Here is a 17,597-nt window from a genome sequence, read left to right on the forward strand (position 1 = left end):
TATGCAGAACAAATATTTTTAAAAATGAAAAAAGAATGAAACTGTACCATTTTTGTTATTTTATGCTTTAAATATCCACTTGCTCTCGAAAATTTTGAAACACCGTTTTGGTTCTTAAGATGTCTAGTACCAATAACTAATCTTACAGGCGTTCAAACAGCGTACATCAAAGTAACAAAATGCTAAATTTGCAAAAAGGGCGTTTTCAGGCAAAATCACTTATTAATTTCTCCCTGAGGTGGTCCAAGTAAAGATACATACAGTAATGGGTTACGTAGAACAGATGTTTCCTTTCATTTCTGAAATTTTTATCGAGGTAATTTTTTGTTTTTTGCGAGAAAAGAATTTTTGAAGTTGAGCTCTCGTGCCCGAAGTTGCGCTTTTTTTAACACATTTTCATCGCAGAACACTGCAACTGGCATAGCATGACACAGATGGCCAGATAACAACTTCACATTGCCGTCGTTTGGTCTCATGCATTTTTAGGGCTGGAGCTAAAGAAAAAATCGCGTGGCATTCGGCGTATTGTATGCAATAAAAAAGATCGTTTTTTTTCGAAGTTCGCACATGCCCAGCTTGGTGCGGGGAAGCAAAGAGAAGAAAAAATTGGGTTTGGTTTAGCTCTGGTTAAAGCTGTAGTGACGCGATAGCTACAGCTGGCCGGGTGGAAAATGTTCAGTTTAATTGCAAAGTCAGCCTTTCGGCGCTCCGTTTCGCTGGGCGTTCCTTCATCTTCGGCACACTTGACTCGGCGGATGGACACAGCTGTTGCAGCTCGGTTTCGGGGGCGCGCCGCACCGCCAGCAGCAGCAACTGGTCCGCACCACAGTGCTGGTCACGTGACCAACCAGGTGACGAACCACGCGATGAGCTACGGCGCCGCGCCGCCAGCAGCAGCAACTGCTCCGCACCACAGTGCTGGTCACGTGACCAACCAGGTGACGAACCACGTGATCAGCCACGGCGCCGCGCCGCCGGCAGCTGCTCCGCACCACGTGACCAAACACGTGACAGAGTTGCCGCGCAGCCATGGGGAGGTGGTGCAGCCACCCGGTTGCGGCGCCGCCACGCTGAAGGCTCGAAATGCTACCGTACTGTAGCTATCGCTACAAAACTAGTCCATTCAGCGTGCTGTCTCGATTGACCACGAGGTGGGATGGCCAGCTCGCATGGCAGGCGTATCACAAGTGCTATATTTATATCCGAATATCATTGCGGAGAGCGCGCGCCTAGGAGCGCACTTGAAGGTGTGAAGTGCACACCGCTGCGGCGAGTTAAGCGAGACGCGCTTGCGGTGAACGCGGCCCGATCGCACATAGGTGCCTCGCTAGCATGAAGTTGCTTCGCCAGCAGAGTGGCTCGTATACAGTTGTCGCTGGAGTATTAATGCAGAAATTGCACTGATTATTCAAATACAACCAAGATTCACATCGGAAACAACCGGGCATGAGCCTCTCACGGCCACAAGGGTTAGGTACCAGGTGGTGCTGCAGCGCGGCAGGTTGTTTCAGCAGCGGATCGTTCTGGTAATTTTCAAAACGGCGTCTCACAAGCGCTTATGATGGTGCTTACGTCTGTTTGGCGCCGATAAGAATGACTCAATGCGACAGAACCACACCCAACAACTAGCTCACTTGGTAATGTTCCGCTCCGGAAGCGTTAAGAAAATCTTTTCCCACGATTACCTGCTCGACTAATCAACGTTCCCACGCTGGCCTGCAGTGCAAACCTCACGTAAGAACAAGAACTCTACATTTCACCTGCTCACAGTGTCGGCAGTGTCGTGCTCTGCGGTGAAGACGGGTTAAGAGACGACGCAGCTTGCGGCGCGAAAGCTCAAGTTCAAAAAGTTTTTTCTCACTTTAAAGAGAAATAACCTCAATAAAAATTTCAGGAATGGAACGCAATAAACCCTTCTACGTAACCCGCTATTGTTTGTATTTTTACTCGAAGCAGGTATGTCATACTCGCGATATTACAGTACGTACTACGTCCACCGCTAAGGACGAGGGTGGCGCTGGTGAACACTCTCTAGGTTCACTTACACGCAAAACATAAATACCCACGAAAGCAGCAGATTGGACAGCGCTCGCCGCAGCTCAGTTGGTAGAGCACCGGACGCGATATTCGCAGGTCGTGAGTTCGGATCCCACCGGCAGCATGGGTGCTTTTCTGCTGCTTTATAAGTAGCTTTCTTTAAACCAAACGATTGTCATTACAAATTTAAAAAAATAGAAACATTCAACTTGCCCCTTGGTTTCGGTGAGCCGCAGCGGTGGCTCAGTGGTTAGTGCGCTCGACTACTGATCCGGAGTTCCCGGGTTCGAACCCGACCGCGGCGGCTGCGTTTTTATGGAGGAAAAACGCTAAGGCGCTCGTGTGCTGTGCGATGTCAGCGCGCGTTAAAGATCCCCAGGTGGTCGAAATTATTCCGGAGCCCTCCACTACGGCACCTCTTCTTCCTTTCTTCTTTCACTCCCTCCTTTACCCTTTTCCTTATGGCGCGGTTCAGGTGTCCAACGATATATGAGACAGATACTGCGCCAATTCCTTCCCCCCCTAAAAAAAAACAATTATTAGACGAGCCCCTCCTTCCATTTGCCTTGTCTGCTAATAGCTTAACGGGGTTCTCGGTTCTGGCCGTCTTGATGAAATAGGTAGCATAAGAGGGCTCTCGCAGGTTTTCCGCCCTCGCCGTTAGATGACATTCTACGTCACACTCGCGGTATTACAGGAAGTGCTACGTCCGCCGGTATGGACGAGGGTGGCGCTGGTGAACACTCTCAAGGTTCGCTTACACGCTAAGCATAAATACCCACGAAAGCAGCAGATTGGACAGCCGTCGCCATATCTCAGTTGGTAGAGCACCGGACGCGATATTCGGAGGTCGATGGTTCCGATCCCACCGGCGGCATGGTTGTTTTTTTGTTGCTTTATAAGTAACTTTATTTAAAACAATTGATTGGCATTACAAATTTAAGAAAAATTGAAACCTTCTTCTATGCACCTTGGTTTCGGTGACGGTTAGCGTCCTTAATATATTTGTCAAACGAGCCCCTCATTTGATTTGCCTTGCCTGCTAAAATACACACACACACACACACACACACACACACACACACACACACACACACACACACACACACACACACACACACACACACACACACACACACACACACACACACACACACACACACACACACACACACACACACACACACACACACACACACACACACACACACACACACACACACACACACACACACACACACACATATATATCGTGTAAAGGAAGACTTCACGGAAGACGTTTATTGTCACCCGCTGCCAGAAACGTGCTCCCAACGAACAGCCCCAAATGATGACGATGGGAATATACAGGAGAACGAGAGTGAAGAAGGGTTTTGAGGCGGGCTAGTTGGTGGATTTCGTTCATGATTGAAATGCGCGAAAGAAACGGGGACCAAGAAGAAACACGTACACACACACAGCGCAGTGTGTGTGTGTACGTGCTTCTTCTTGGTCCCCGTTTCTTTCGCGCAGTTCAATCATGAACGAGAGTGAAGTCGCAGCCAGAGAAGCGATGACGACGAAGGCGCATAAAGTACTCACACAGGGAGTGGAGAAAAGGATCGGTGGCGCCTGAAAAATGTTGTTAAGTACTTACTCGGGTCGTATAAGGATATCCGCGCTTTTGGCAGATTTTATTGCTGTGTCAATAAGAATCTGCGTAATCCTAGGTATTCATGGAGGTCCGGTTAAGAAAGTTTGGCGGTCGTTCAAAAAAGCCGTGCTGTGTGTTAATCGCATGTTCAACTAAGCAGCGCACGCACTAACACGATGCGTTTTGCACGGTATTTTTTTACGTGGAATCAGTCACTTCTGGAGTATATTTAGCGAGGGCATTGGTGGTTTCAATAGTTTTGGTGAACAAACCTTCAGCTGGCATTGTGCGCTCATGTCAGTTATGCCTAAATTGATACACGAACGTGTCAACATTGATAATTTTGTGATAAAAGAGGATGGGTAACGAACGGTAGAGTAACAATGAAACCACGATGGCTGGACCTTCAACGCAACAAGCGCATTCCCATTAGCGGTGTACGACGCAGGTAAAATAAATAGGAAAAAACAATTTACAGCATGTGACATAAGACCGCTGTGCTTTTTTATGATCGATGATTGATTTATAAGATCGAAGGTAGGGCTGTTGATAATTAAGCCAACGTAACAAACCCTTATTTACTCTCAGGGACTTGTGACTTCAATGGAAAAGGTGGCATGCACAAAGGCGACCGTTCAAATGCCAACAATTATGACTTGTTTTCGTTTAATTTTAATTTCAGAAGCTAAATGAGCAAATTAACATCGAAAAATGCTACGTTGTATGCTCGTGGGAAGGGAGTCACTATATTCATTACCGATACCAGAAGGCACCAGATTACACAAAGTGTGGAGAGAGCAGCTCAGGGGATGTAAAGGTAAGTGAATCAAAACAATGAGAACTCAAGCAATAGCTTAAAGAGAACTTTCCACAGAGCACTATGCAATTCCTTCCCTAGTGCGACTATTTTTTCCTGGGAACTTTTTGAAGCTATTAATTATTTTTTACTGAAAAAATTACATTAGGCACATTAAGATAGATGCCATGAAAACAAACAAAAATCAGTTTGGGGTTTGATTGTTCGCATTTCGAAAAGAAGGAGTAATACGTAGTTTGGCTATTTAAAAGTTATTTTTCAGAAAGCTTTTAAATAATCACGACGTTAGGCATTCAAACAAAAGAGCCAAACATCCCAGAAATTTTGAAATGTGTATCAAAGGTGGAGACCGTAATTCTGCAAAGAATATGATACTTGAAATAGTTTAATTTAAAAACGCCTCAATCGAGTTAAGCAGGTTGCTGTTTATAACGAAAAGATAGTTTTTGGAGGTGTATAAAACACATACTTCCCCAAATACTTTCCTTTAAATGTGTAGGTAGGCACAAGCACATTTACTAGAACTCTTGATATTCTCAGTGATAAGCAATAAAAGGGTATTTGTGGACTTGCAACATGTAGAAAAATATAAAAGAAGGAAAACAAGCGAAGATGACAGCGAAACGTAAAAAAAATGCAGGTATAATGGAAGACATTGTAGGCTATTGGACATTGCGTGTGCACAAACATTTCGAACCAAAGTAGCTCAAGTTTTCAGCAAAAAATGGATTTGCACCTTATTATTGTTTAAGCAGTTTGATGTGTCAAAACATGAAACGATGCTGCAATGTTCAAAGGAGTTCATAGACCAGCAACAAGCACACGATAGCAGTAATATACCTTTTTTATATATTTTGGGCAGCCAAGGCAACGAGCTTGAATTACAAGTAAATATGCAAACGGAGATCTCAAAAGAGTTCTTGGAACTTGGGTTTACACTCGACGACGCGGCTCTGCACTCAGGGACATTCTTATGTCATCACATTTATTTTATTTCAAGGCTCTTTTCTCATCTATACCATCAAACATATTTATTCGTTACGGTTCAAATTTTATTGGCACTGTGGGTAAAAAGAACCTGACAAAACTGCTTCCTCTCATTACCTGTTGGCTTCAACGCATGGCTCCCGTTGGCTTTAATGCGCAGTGCCATGCAGGCAGCAGGTCTTTTTTTTTGTGGCAGACCTCAGTATCTGTAAAAAGGGTGGCACGAAATCTTGGGCATATTCTGAGACCAAAAATAGCCGCCATATTTTGTACTGCGAAAGTCCGTATTAAACCTTACCTGCGAGAAACAAACCAAGCAGCACAGGTAATAGGCTCAAGATCGGAAACGCCTTGGCACAGGCAGGTCCAGCAAAGGACAAAAGTAAAACCATTGATTCGCAATATTACGCTAATTACCTGTCCTGATTGGGAATATTGCACAGCGCTAATTGGTAGAAGGCGAAGAGAAGTTGCAGTTTTGGGCTCTTTTCTTGTGGTATTCATCGTACAAACCAAATTGAGGCTATATGACACCATCTTAAGTCTCTTTTCTACTACTGCAACTCAAGCAAACAATCGGAAAGGGCTTACAAGCGCCAAAATTCTGATGTTTTGTAAGATATTTTGATTATAAGGTTTTCGCGATGCTAACCAAAGAAAAACATTGGCAGCGCTCTTCAGTCTCTCACAAAAAATGACAGATTCTTAGCAGAGTTACACATGCTTCGAAACTCAAAGTTTACTTTGTGACCTACCAAAGTTATAGTGTTTACGTAAAAAAGTTCATCGGTGTCATTGGAATAGCGTTAAATATTCATTTATTTAATTACACTAGGAAAATTCGGTAATTAATTGGGGAAGGAGGAAATCTGTCAGACGAGAATATTAGAAGCGCTTTAAATGTTCCAATTCACATTGTTTACAGACAGTAATTTTTTAAAGAAAAAGTACAGGAACAGAATAAACGAAGCTTTATAAAGCATATGATGTGATAGAAATTTGGCAAGACGGTCATAAACAATTTTATGAAGTCCTAAACAATGAGCGATCTCCACTTATCACTGAGCACAGGAATCAATGCAGTCGAGAATACACCCCTGTAAATAAAACAGAAAATAAAGAAAAAGAATGAACGAAAGAATAACACTCACGAACACTGCGAAAAATTGAAAACGACAAATCCAAGGCAGCTTAACATTCTGATGTGCCGAAAGCCGTCAGGAGTGATGCCTGATTCAATATTGCGGCGACGTCTGTAAGCGAATTGTTTCGTTCCAAGATGACAGGTACAAGAGTGCGAGAGGTGAATATGTAAAAAAAAATGTCGGCACAATTATTGGCCTAATTTTAATGGCCAGTCGTGTGGTGTTCGGTAGCCGATGTGAAATGCTCTGGGTACGGGAAGTGTTAAACAGGAAGGTTTGGGTCCACTGTAGCGAGCACCGGTCACGAGTAGAGTGGAAGCATGAACGAGATGTAAACCCTCTGTTACTTGTAAAGTGAGAAATATCGCCTGAATATCTAACCTGTTATATCAAGTACGAGATATATTGTACAACTGCCACCACTTAAACTTGTCCCTTTGAAAGGAAAGCGGTAGGCCACGCCAGTCCACACTGGTGCCAAATTTTGTAGCTGGTACACTGTTCATGGCTGTCGATCAAAATTTCATATCTTTGTGCCCATTCGGTTTATTTCACACTGAAATGTACCCACACCGAGGCAATTTGAACATAATGCCATGTCAAGTGCAGAAAACTTCTTCGATACTGCTCGAAATTTTATCTTATTCCTGGCTGACGAAATGTTTATAGCTAAATAAAAAATGTGAAGGGAGTCATGATACCTTAAATGGCTGTGCTGGTTGCACAATCGTGTTGCTGGGACAGGGGATGAACTTCCAGACTGTTCTAAGCAAACACCTTATCCCACTACATTTTCGCTTTTTTAGTGTCAGTAAGACATCATGAGGGTTTTGTGTTGGGCGTAAAAGGTTATGCTTTTGAAGATTTTCATTTTTATTTATAGTCATTCACTTTTTCACAGGTTTGCATGCACGGAAAATGCTCTAGTGCCCGAAATACACTTCTCAACTTTCCTAAAGTGCTTAAGAAGACTATGACTGTGTTCTAATTCAAGGATTAAAGTGAGTGGAAGAGACATCCGTAATAAAATTATTCGTGTAAACCATAACACGCCATGCTTGCTGTTTTTTTCATAGAATCACAACGCACACACAAAAAAATTGAACCTACGTAGAGGTTAAAGGCATGCAGAACAAACTACATCTGGCAGGTAATAGCTCCGTGCTAGAGGAAAACTTTGGAATGTAGACGTGGTACAATGGTAGCACGGGACTCACCAGATGTGCGAGCTGAGATCAAAGCTGCGCCCATATATTATGGATTTTTAGCATACAATCCTCGACTGGGCAAACTTGCAACCGTCGCCGTCTGCCGCTTCCAAGAAGAGTTAGGCAGTGTTTAACCTTGTTTATAACAAACGGTCGAGCGAAAGCATATTAACAATGACCCAGGCCAATTTAAGAGGTCACCACAGTGCAGGGCACGCTCAGTTATGGTTCATCATTGGGCAAGGCAAATCGGCCAAGGTCAAATTTTGGAGTCGGCCAGGACGAACTCTGCAATTTTGGAAACTAAAGAGAATGTCTATTGCATTCAAATCACAGTGAAAGCACGGATTTGTGCTACGTAGAAACCGATGATGGTCGGCCAATGCCACCGCACGCAGCAGATAGAAGTTGAGTTCCTGTATGTGTTCACAGGACAGACTGTTTGGATACCTTACTGAGCGGAGCAAACAGCACATTCATCGCAGGGAATTTTAATTCACACCACAGTGTCTGGGATAGTCACTCCTGCGGTCAGGTTCTCTGGTCATGGATGTCTATGAATGCAATGCGCTGCGGCAATTCCGGACCATTAACCTTTATGCGTAGAGTTTCTCGTTCAGTCACAGATTTAACATTAGGATCTCGTGGGGTTGGCGTATCTGCGTGGTCAACAGTAGACTCAGGTACATCTAGTGGCCACTTTCAAATAACGTTTACTATTATATGCTCTCCTATCAGATAAGGTGGTGCAACCAAACTCTATAGTTAGCTCTGGTCGAACAGAAAGAGCTCAGCGGGTAATTTCCTTTCTCCAAGATGCTGCTGAGAGCTCTGCATTCTCTGAGTGCGCTACTGCCCCTGCCAGACAGCCGTCTCCTCGGCGGACGGAGGAGTGAGAAAGCTTATCGCCTTTGAAAAGCGGCATACAAAAGCCTTCCTTTAACCAGAGCCAGCTAACTAATTGGATATATTATAAGTTCAAATCTGCATCTTTCAAAAGAACTGTTAAAAAAGCAAAGGAGGTTTATATATATATATATATATATATATATATATATATATATATATATATATATATATATATATATATATATATATATATATATATATATATATATATATTTATATATATATAAAGGAAGCCAACCGTCACCGAAATCAAGGTGCATACGGGATTGCTTCTTTTTTATATCTAGTGCCAAAAAAACTGATTGGCCCTAGAAATAAAAAAGAAGCATTCCCCTATGCACCTTGATTTCGGTGACTTTTGGCTTCCTTAATATGTTTGTCAAACGAGACCCTCACTTCATTTGCCTTGTCTGCTAATAGTTTAACGCGGGTTTCGGTTCTGGCAGTCTTGATGCCATGGGTAGCATAAGAGGGCTCTCGCACAGTTTCCGTCCTCGCCGTTAGATGACGTTCTACGTCACACTTGCGGTATTACAGGACGTGCTACGTCCACCGCTATGGACGAGGGTGGCGCTGGGGAACACTGTCAAGGTTCGCTTACACGCAAAACATAAATAAATACCCACGAAAGCAGCAGATTGGACAGCTGTCGCCGTAGCTTAGTTGGTAAGAGCACCGGACGCGATATTCGGAGGTCGTGGGTCCGGATCCAACCAGCGGCATGGTTGATTTTTCTGCTGCTTTATAAGTAATTTTCTTTTAAAAAACTAATTGATTGGCACTAGATATAAAAAAAAGAAGCATTACCCTATGCACCTTGATTTCGGTGACTGTTCGCTTTCTTAATATGTTTGTCAAACGAGCCCCTCACTTCGTTTGCCTTGTCTGCTAACAGCTTAACGGGGGTCTCGGTTCTGGTAGTCTTGATGCCATGGGTAGCGTAAGAGGGCTCTCGCACAGTTTCCGCCGTCGCCGTTAGATGACGTTCCACGTCACACTCGCGGCAATACAGGACATGCTACGTCCGCCGCTATGGACTAGGCTGGCGCTGGTGAACACTCTCAAGGTTCGCTTACACTCAATAAACATAAACACCCACGAGAGCAGCAGATTGGACAGCCGTTGCCGTAGCTCAGTTGGTAGAGCACCGGATGCGATATTTGGTGGTCGTGGGTTCGGATCCCACCGTCGGCATGGTTGTTTTTTCTGCTGTTTTCAAAGTAAGTTTGTTCAAGCGATAGATTAATGGAAGTATTGTTATCCCACTGGTCAGCCCTACAAATTAAAGAAAAAAATTAAACATTCCCTTATGCACCTTGGTTTCGGTGACTGCTGGCTTCCTTCGTAAGTTTGTCCAGCGAGCCCCTCAGTTCCTTAACTTTGTCTATATATATATATATATATATATATATATATATATATATATATATATATATATAGAGAGAGAGAGAGAGAGAGAGATTCGCGGCGCAGAATAACACTCCGGCCTCCAACCGCCTAAAGTCAATGGTATTGTTTCCGCAGGAAGCCAAACACCACCTTGAATGTATCGCTCATGGGCTGGCTTTACGTTTCCAAGTGCAGAAAACAGAACCTTGCACACTTCTCCCCCTGTCCTCTATTCCTGTCCCCTCACCTCTTTCATTTCATTTCTCCATTCTGCCTGCTGTCCTTTATTTCCGCTGCCCCAGCTCAGGTGCTTCAGTATCGATGGCAGATGCCGGGGCTAGCAAAAATCTTTTCCTTCCTTTTTACTATTATTTTTTTAATAAAACCACTACCACCACCACCACACTCTCACCCCCAGCTCGGACTATTCTGAGGTGGACGTGTCGGAACTCCAATCAATTGTTTCCTTGATGGTGTATGCTGCCCTGGTATCTGATGTGGCTACTTTGGGCATGTTAAAGATTTTAGTGCAAGACTTTCCATCTCACCTTCTGGATATTGTAAATGCGTCATTGGAAAACTCTTGGATTCCTTACAGTTGGAAAATTGCCAAAATAATTTTACTTTTGAAACATGCAAAGAATGGATTTCATTTATACAATATTCGGCCGATTGCTTTAACTTCAAATTTAGTAAAGCTAATAGAAAGAGTAGTACACAGTTGCCTCACAGAGCATGTTCATCACGTTAACGGCCTCAGCTCCGCATTGATTGGCTTTTGTCGCGGTTATTCTATATGGTCCGCGCATGTTAATCTTGAGAGCCGCATACGACTCAATGCGCAAGAGAGAAGTTGCGGCCTTGGTGACTACGGATGTTGCTAAGGCCTATCACGGCATTGAGCACACGGTCCTTATTAACAACCTTGCTGAGCTACATCCACCGCACTACATCTATGCTTGGATTTGTGAATCTTTAAAAGACAGTTTTGTCTTGTGTATAGACGGATCTTTCTGTTCTAATATTTATGTTCAATCAAGAGGTATGCCGCAAGCATCAGTTTTGTCTCCGCTGCTTTTCAACATATTAGTTCGGGACATACCCATTCATCCAAACATTACAGTTTATGTATACGCAGATGATATAGCTTTTTCCCATCAGCAAAAGATGTTCATGCACTCTACGAGTGCTTCCAGGCATACCTGAATGCTATTGAAGTCTGGTTGAACCAAAAAATGTATCACTTAAAGTCATCATATGTGGCGTGCTGGTATTTCCACCCGACGCTCCTTTGTACTCACTAGTCTACCGCTGCACTCCAATTCCGCAGGTGGAGTCGGTTAAATACCTAGGCGTTACTTATGTTCAAAGTTTGGACTGGCGACACCATATTAAGAATAATGTTGCCAAAGTATAACGTGTTTTGGGCAGGTTGACACGAGTTAGCAATAAAAAGATTGTAATGCGTCGTGACACCTTACTGTTGCTCTGTAAGCCTTACATGAGACCGATTCTGGAATTTGGTTGCGTCTTGTTCTCTGGTAGCGCAAACTTCAAGCTTCAGCCATTAGGTTTACTGGAAAAGCGTGCCCTACGGCTATGCCTCGGACTCCAAAAATCAGCTTCAAACGCTGTCCTTCATCTGGAAGCCCGTATCCCCGATCTCTATTCCCGCTTCCGACTTCTAACAGTGCGTAGTTTCCACAGGTCCTTTGACCCGGTCCCTGGCGTTAGTAGTCCCATTTTTATATCCTAACCACACCTGTTTCTCGCTAATCATTGGCCAGGCTATCAGTTTCCGCCAGTTAGGTTCACGCAGAATCTGTTAGTCCCGCCTCAGGTTGATCTGATCTCCTTGCAATAAGTTGCAGATACGCACGCTGACCCCGTCTTCTAGTACGACCATATTTTCCCGTCCCATGCGAGACATATGCCCGCAAATATCTTAAATGATCTCCTTTCTGAACACCTAGAGAGTTTTTCTCTTCATTCTGTTATCTATACTGATGCCTTGGCAGCTGTGAGAAGGCGGCGATTGGGATATATTCGCAGGAGCTGGCTTGGAGCTATTCCGTTCGTATCCCAGATTATACTCCTATATTCTTCGCAGAGTTTCTGGCCATTGACTTGGCTCTTCTCAAACTTCCTAGGCATGTAGCACGGGTTCTTATTATTGCAGACTGCCTTTCAGTTCTAGTCTCTCTCCAAAATTCGGGAAAATCTTTATTGAATCGTTCGCTTAGGTTTTTTGTTCAGCGCAGTGTGCGTGAGATCCGCTTTGTCTGGGTGCCTGGGCATTCGGGCGTCTATTTTAACAAGGTCGCTGATTTATTGGCAAGGTCAGATATCAGCGCTCCAGTAATCTTTCCCATCGCTCACCTCATTCTGTTAGAAACTTCATGTTTCCAGCGCTTCCAACATATTTCAGCCAACTTGTGTAATCCATAGCTCATTAGCCTGGAATTTCACCACTTAAATTACTCCTGGAATATCCGGTGGTGCAAATCAAGCCTTTGTGAGGTGTCAATGATGCTTCTGCGATGCAGAATCCCTCACTTAAATTTGTACTTATGCAGATGTGGGTTCGCTGCGACAAACATTTGTATCTCATTTGGACAAGGTGAATCAGTAGATCAATTTCTCCTCTCTTGCCTGCGGTTCGCAGTTCGGAGAAAACAGTATTTTGAGGTCCCTCTTTAGAGGATAGGACTCCATCTGTCTCTTCCAGTTCTTCTTTTGTTCGGTGCGAGCGTAAAGGGATTCCTGTTAAGCAGTCTTTGCGGCTACCTTCATGATTACATAAGTGCATATTATCGATCACCTTGTTAGCTGTACACAAAAATTTGTCGCATGGCCTAAAATGCTCGATTCTATTCCTGGTAATTCATATTTCTTTAATGCATTTCACATTTTCAAATTTTATCTTGATTGAGTCTCCTCACGCCTATTTTCCCCATTCAGATACCTCATTGGGATTATGTACTGAACCTTGGCCAAATCCTCTGCGTGGGTAGGTGTCATGGTTTGTAAGGAGAAGAAGAAGAATTGGGCGCCTGGTCCTGTTTTAGTTTCCCCCTGTGCCTTTGCACCTTTTTTGTGTGGATAACGCACTCGGTGAGTTTCTAAATCTCAGGTAATGTCTACGCAGTCTCCCGGCCAGGGGAGGTCTCCATGGTCGGCTTCACTACCACCTCATGAGATGCTTCTGGAAGCTTTTCAACGCTCCGGCGTCCGCAGCATTCCTGTGGCGCTGGTGCCAAAGGGTGGTGGTTCCATCAAAAATAACAATTCAGAGCCTTTTCGAGCATCTCTCGAGGCGGCCACTTCCCTTTATGAGGCAATTACTGAAGCAAGGCAGTTTGGACGTGGCGGGATTTTGTGCTGTTCACCAGGCCTCTCGTGCGTAAAGGATCTTCTAAACTGCTCATCTTTTGTGTCTCGTTCGGTAAACAGCTTCATTCCGTCTTATCTGTCCTGTACAAAAGGGTTGGTTCGCGGTGTGAACTCTTGTTTGTCTCGAGTTGAGACCCTCGGCCTTCTCTGTGCAGCGGGTGATGTTACTGTGTATCGCTGTAGCCGAGAGGTGAACAATGAGTGGGCGCCAACGGAAACGGTTAGTGCCTCTTTTGCGGGTACTGCCTGCCCCTCATAAATAAAAGCGTGACCCACAATCTTCCTGTGTAGATCCCCTTCCGTGTAAGCCACTGACGTGCAGCAATTGCTGGCGATATGGCCATAGTGCTAATGGCTGCAAGTCCACCTTGCGCTGTTGCAAATGTGGCAATGACCATCCAGCAAATTTATGCTCTGACCAAAACGAGAAGTGTTGCCTTTGTGGTGGATCTCACGCTGCAAATTCAATGGATTGTCCTTCTCGGTATCATGAATTGCAAATCCAAGACATAACCGACAGTAAACGCTGTTCGCGTTGCGAGGCAATATCAGCAATTAAAGAGAGAGCTGAAGGCTATGCAGGTGTGTCAGCCCGTTCAGAAGTGACACTAGATTCGTCTATTTCTCAGGCAATAGTGACTACTGTGGAAGTCTCTATGGCTAAGATGGTTGACCGGATAGTGTCCACTGCCACAGAATGCATATCTAATGCTCTGGCAGCGCATACTGCTCAGGCCATGCAAATTGGAATGACTTCTGCTATATCAGCCATGCCTTCGTTAATGACCCAACATTCCTTGCCTGAGCAGTCTGAGCCCAAAGAACAAGTTACTGCTGTTTCTCTACTTCCTCGGTCCACTAATTCAGATAATGCTGAAAATATTCATGATGCAAAGATGATGGATTCGGATACGCGAATCCTCAAACGCAGCGGATACCCATGTTCATCATCTTCTTCACATCCTCAGCCGAAATCAAAGAAGCAACAGAATTGCTCTAAGCTGAAAGAAAATATTTTAGGGCAGGCAGTTGCTGCTACCCGGATTTCTCAACCATAGAGTGTGCTAAGAGTTCTCCAGTGGAACTGTCGGTCACGTCTTTCAGCTTCAATAGACCTACTGTACCTTATATCTCAACATAATTCAGGCATAATTATTTTACAAGAAACTTGTCTTCCATCTGAAAGACACTTCCATTTGCAAAATTATTCTTCCTTTCGACAAGGTCGTCAGTCAAGAAGAGGAGGCTTACTTATACTAGTTTCATCTAAATTTTGTCACAGTGCTAAGATTAATTTTCAGTCATCTACTATAGACTGTGAGTTATTGGCATTAGACTTTGAAATTCCAGGGTGCTATCCGTTTTCATTAGTATATGTTTATTTTCCTTACGGTGTGCAGGATACCAGGCTGCTAGATCTCCTGCTCCTTAATTGTCAGAAGTGAGTTCTCTTGGACGGCGACTTTAATTCTCATCATTTCTCGTGGAGCTTTGAGGCTGATTTCTGTGGTAAGCGCCTTTGGGATTGGGTTACTGATAACAACATTTTGTGTATGAATTCAGGTTCGGTTACATTTCTCCGCGCACAAAATCGATCTGTGTTAGATTTAACTTTCACCAGCCCTAGTGTTCCTGTACTCGATTGGTCGACTGTGGATTGTGAAACGTCTAAGGATCACATACCTACCGCTTATGATGTTAATTGCCACTTAACTCCGGTGTGGTCTCAGCTGAGGTCATATATAAAGTATGACCTGTTTCAGTCCTCTTTGCGCTCCACTCTTGCTTTAGCGGTTAATTCTGCTGAAGAACATACAGCAAAAGGCATATGCTTGGCTATTGAGGAATGCCGAAAGAAATCTGAATTTTCGGTACGTACATCAAGAGGAATCACTTCAGCTATATGGTGGAATGCGGATTGCTCGCGGTATTACAGGCAAAGAAAGGCTGCATGGAAGAAGCTCGTACACAATCAGTGGCCAAAAAAATGGCATGATTATAAGTTCATTGCGGCTACTTTTAAACGCGCAGTCTCACAAGTGAAAGAAAATTGATTCCGAACATTTTGATTTCCTATCGAAATCAAGAAATCGTCGCGCACTTTTCGGCTTTTTAAGATAGCGGAAAAAGATTCTGGTTTCAGAAAAATTACCCTGATGTGTTCTGACCCCAAAAAGCAATAAAAACAGTTAAGACAATCGCCAAATGATTAGTGCAGCGTTTCGCCTCTGTTCTTTCTTTGCGCTCCGCTTTTGTGGCGTCAGCGGACCAGTTTCAGCACGTCCCCCTATCACCGTCCCCGAGCTTTCCCTGATAGTGCTGAGGTTGCCAATTGCTGCTCCTGGCTCTGAGCGGGTTACATCAAAAATGTTTAGGATCCTCTCTGAGGTGTCCCCTACATCATTATTGCAGCTGGTTAATTTTTCAATCAAACATGCATAGATTCCTCCTGAGTGTAAAATCGCAAATCTGATCCCATTACCTAAAACAATGGTGGTGGCTATTCTCTGGATAATATTAGACCCATTTCATTGACATCAGACGTGGTCAAGGTAATTAAAAGGGTCATACTCCTACGTGTTTCGGAGTTTTGAACCGTAATAATAACGTTAGTCCCTGTCAAATTGGTTTCCGTCAAAAATGTTTCTTATGGAATGCTGACACCGATCTTGAGAGGCGCAATCTCCTTGCACGGCACCAAGAATGCATGCTGCGTTGTTGACATTAGATGTAGACAAAGCTTATGACAACGTAGAACACTACATAATATTGCAAGATTATATACTCTGCAGTTTTCAAATTACTTACTTGCGTGGATATCTGCGTTCCTTGAAAACAGACAGTTATTTTGTATACTAAATGTTGTGAATTATGGAAGATATACACAATCCAGAGGTGTTCCACAAGGGGCAGTCTTTTCGCCTGTGCTCTTTATTAATCTAATGAGCTCTATTACCAGCCATCAAAACATCCGCACGTACGTCTATGCGGAAGACATTGCATTTTTCACTGCTGCCGCTGACATTCAATCTCACTATGTGCGCCTGCAATCGTACCTGAATTTGCTTGAAAGTTTGTTGTGTGACTTATGTCTCACCTTAAATGTAAACAAGTGCGCTGTACTTGTTTTTCAAATGAAAAATCCTCTTCATCTGTCTCTCAGTTACCAGCGATTGAATATTCCTCAAGTTGTCATTAAAATATCTTTTTGTCATTTATGATTACAGCCTCACATGGCGCTCTCACAATGACCATGTCGCAGCGAAAGGGGCTCGGGCTGTGAGCATGTTGTGTAGATTAATAATCCCCTGTCTGAAATGCAGATAGATGCACTTTTGTTGATATATGTTTTTATGTCCTACCAATTTTATAATTTGGATCTGTGCTGTTTTCTGGTAAAGCTACTTATAAAATTCGCCCGCTCATTCGTTTGGAGCGGGAAGCGCTTTGGTTGAGCCTTGTCTCCCCCCCCAAATGTGTGGCCAATAAGGTGCTTTATCTTGAAGCCCTATTCCTCTTTATCATCTAGATTTCAATTCCTAACTCTTCAGACGTACCTAACGTTATACGAATCAGATTTACACAGCTCCTTGTCTGTTCTTTGTTGCCAGCCGACTTCCTTTTTTGGAGTTCACTGACCTAGATTTCGTACCCCGTAGGTAGTTATTGTGCAAAATTTGCTTGAACCTTTAAATGTTATTTTGCATAACATCCTTACGACCAAAAACAGTGAGTAATCTGCAGAAATTGCCTGTGGTGACATTTTCCCGAAAAACGCTAAGCATTTACCAGCCCGCGTTTTAATGCTTTATTAGAAGATCATTTACAAAGCCTACCTATTAGCTTAACGATAGCTACTGACACCTCCCAATGTGATGAAAAGGCAGGGGCGTGAATATATTGCCCGCTTCTAGATTAGCCTTTTTCTGTGCGGCTTCCCGACTACACCCCAATTTTACAAGCGGAGTTTCTGGCGGTGGTGCTTGTTCTTCGCAAACTAGAGCCAGCTTTCTCTTCAGTGGCTGTAATGACAGACTCTCTTTCTTTGTGTTCGTCCCTTGCTTCGGCTGTAGATTCGC

The 17,597-nt window shown here is 43.7% G+C and overlaps 1 long non-coding RNA gene across 1 annotated transcript; it reads left to right on the top strand.

Moving 5' to 3' along the window:
- The first annotated feature begins 4,371 nt into the window (after positions 1–4,371).
- On the top strand, positions 4,372–7,667 carry LOC144104982 (uncharacterized). Its single transcript, XR_013308676.1, has 2 exons — positions 4,372–4,487; positions 7,521–7,667. It is a non-coding gene; the product is annotated as an uncharacterized LOC144104982 (long non-coding RNA).
- Positions 7,668–17,597: the final 9,930 nt, after the last annotated feature.

Source organism: Amblyomma americanum, chromosome 9 (assembly GCF_052857255.1).
Source record: "Amblyomma americanum isolate KBUSLIRL-KWMA chromosome 9, ASM5285725v1, whole genome shotgun sequence".
Classification (NCBI taxonomy): domain Eukaryota; kingdom Metazoa; phylum Arthropoda; class Arachnida; order Ixodida; family Ixodidae; genus Amblyomma; species Amblyomma americanum.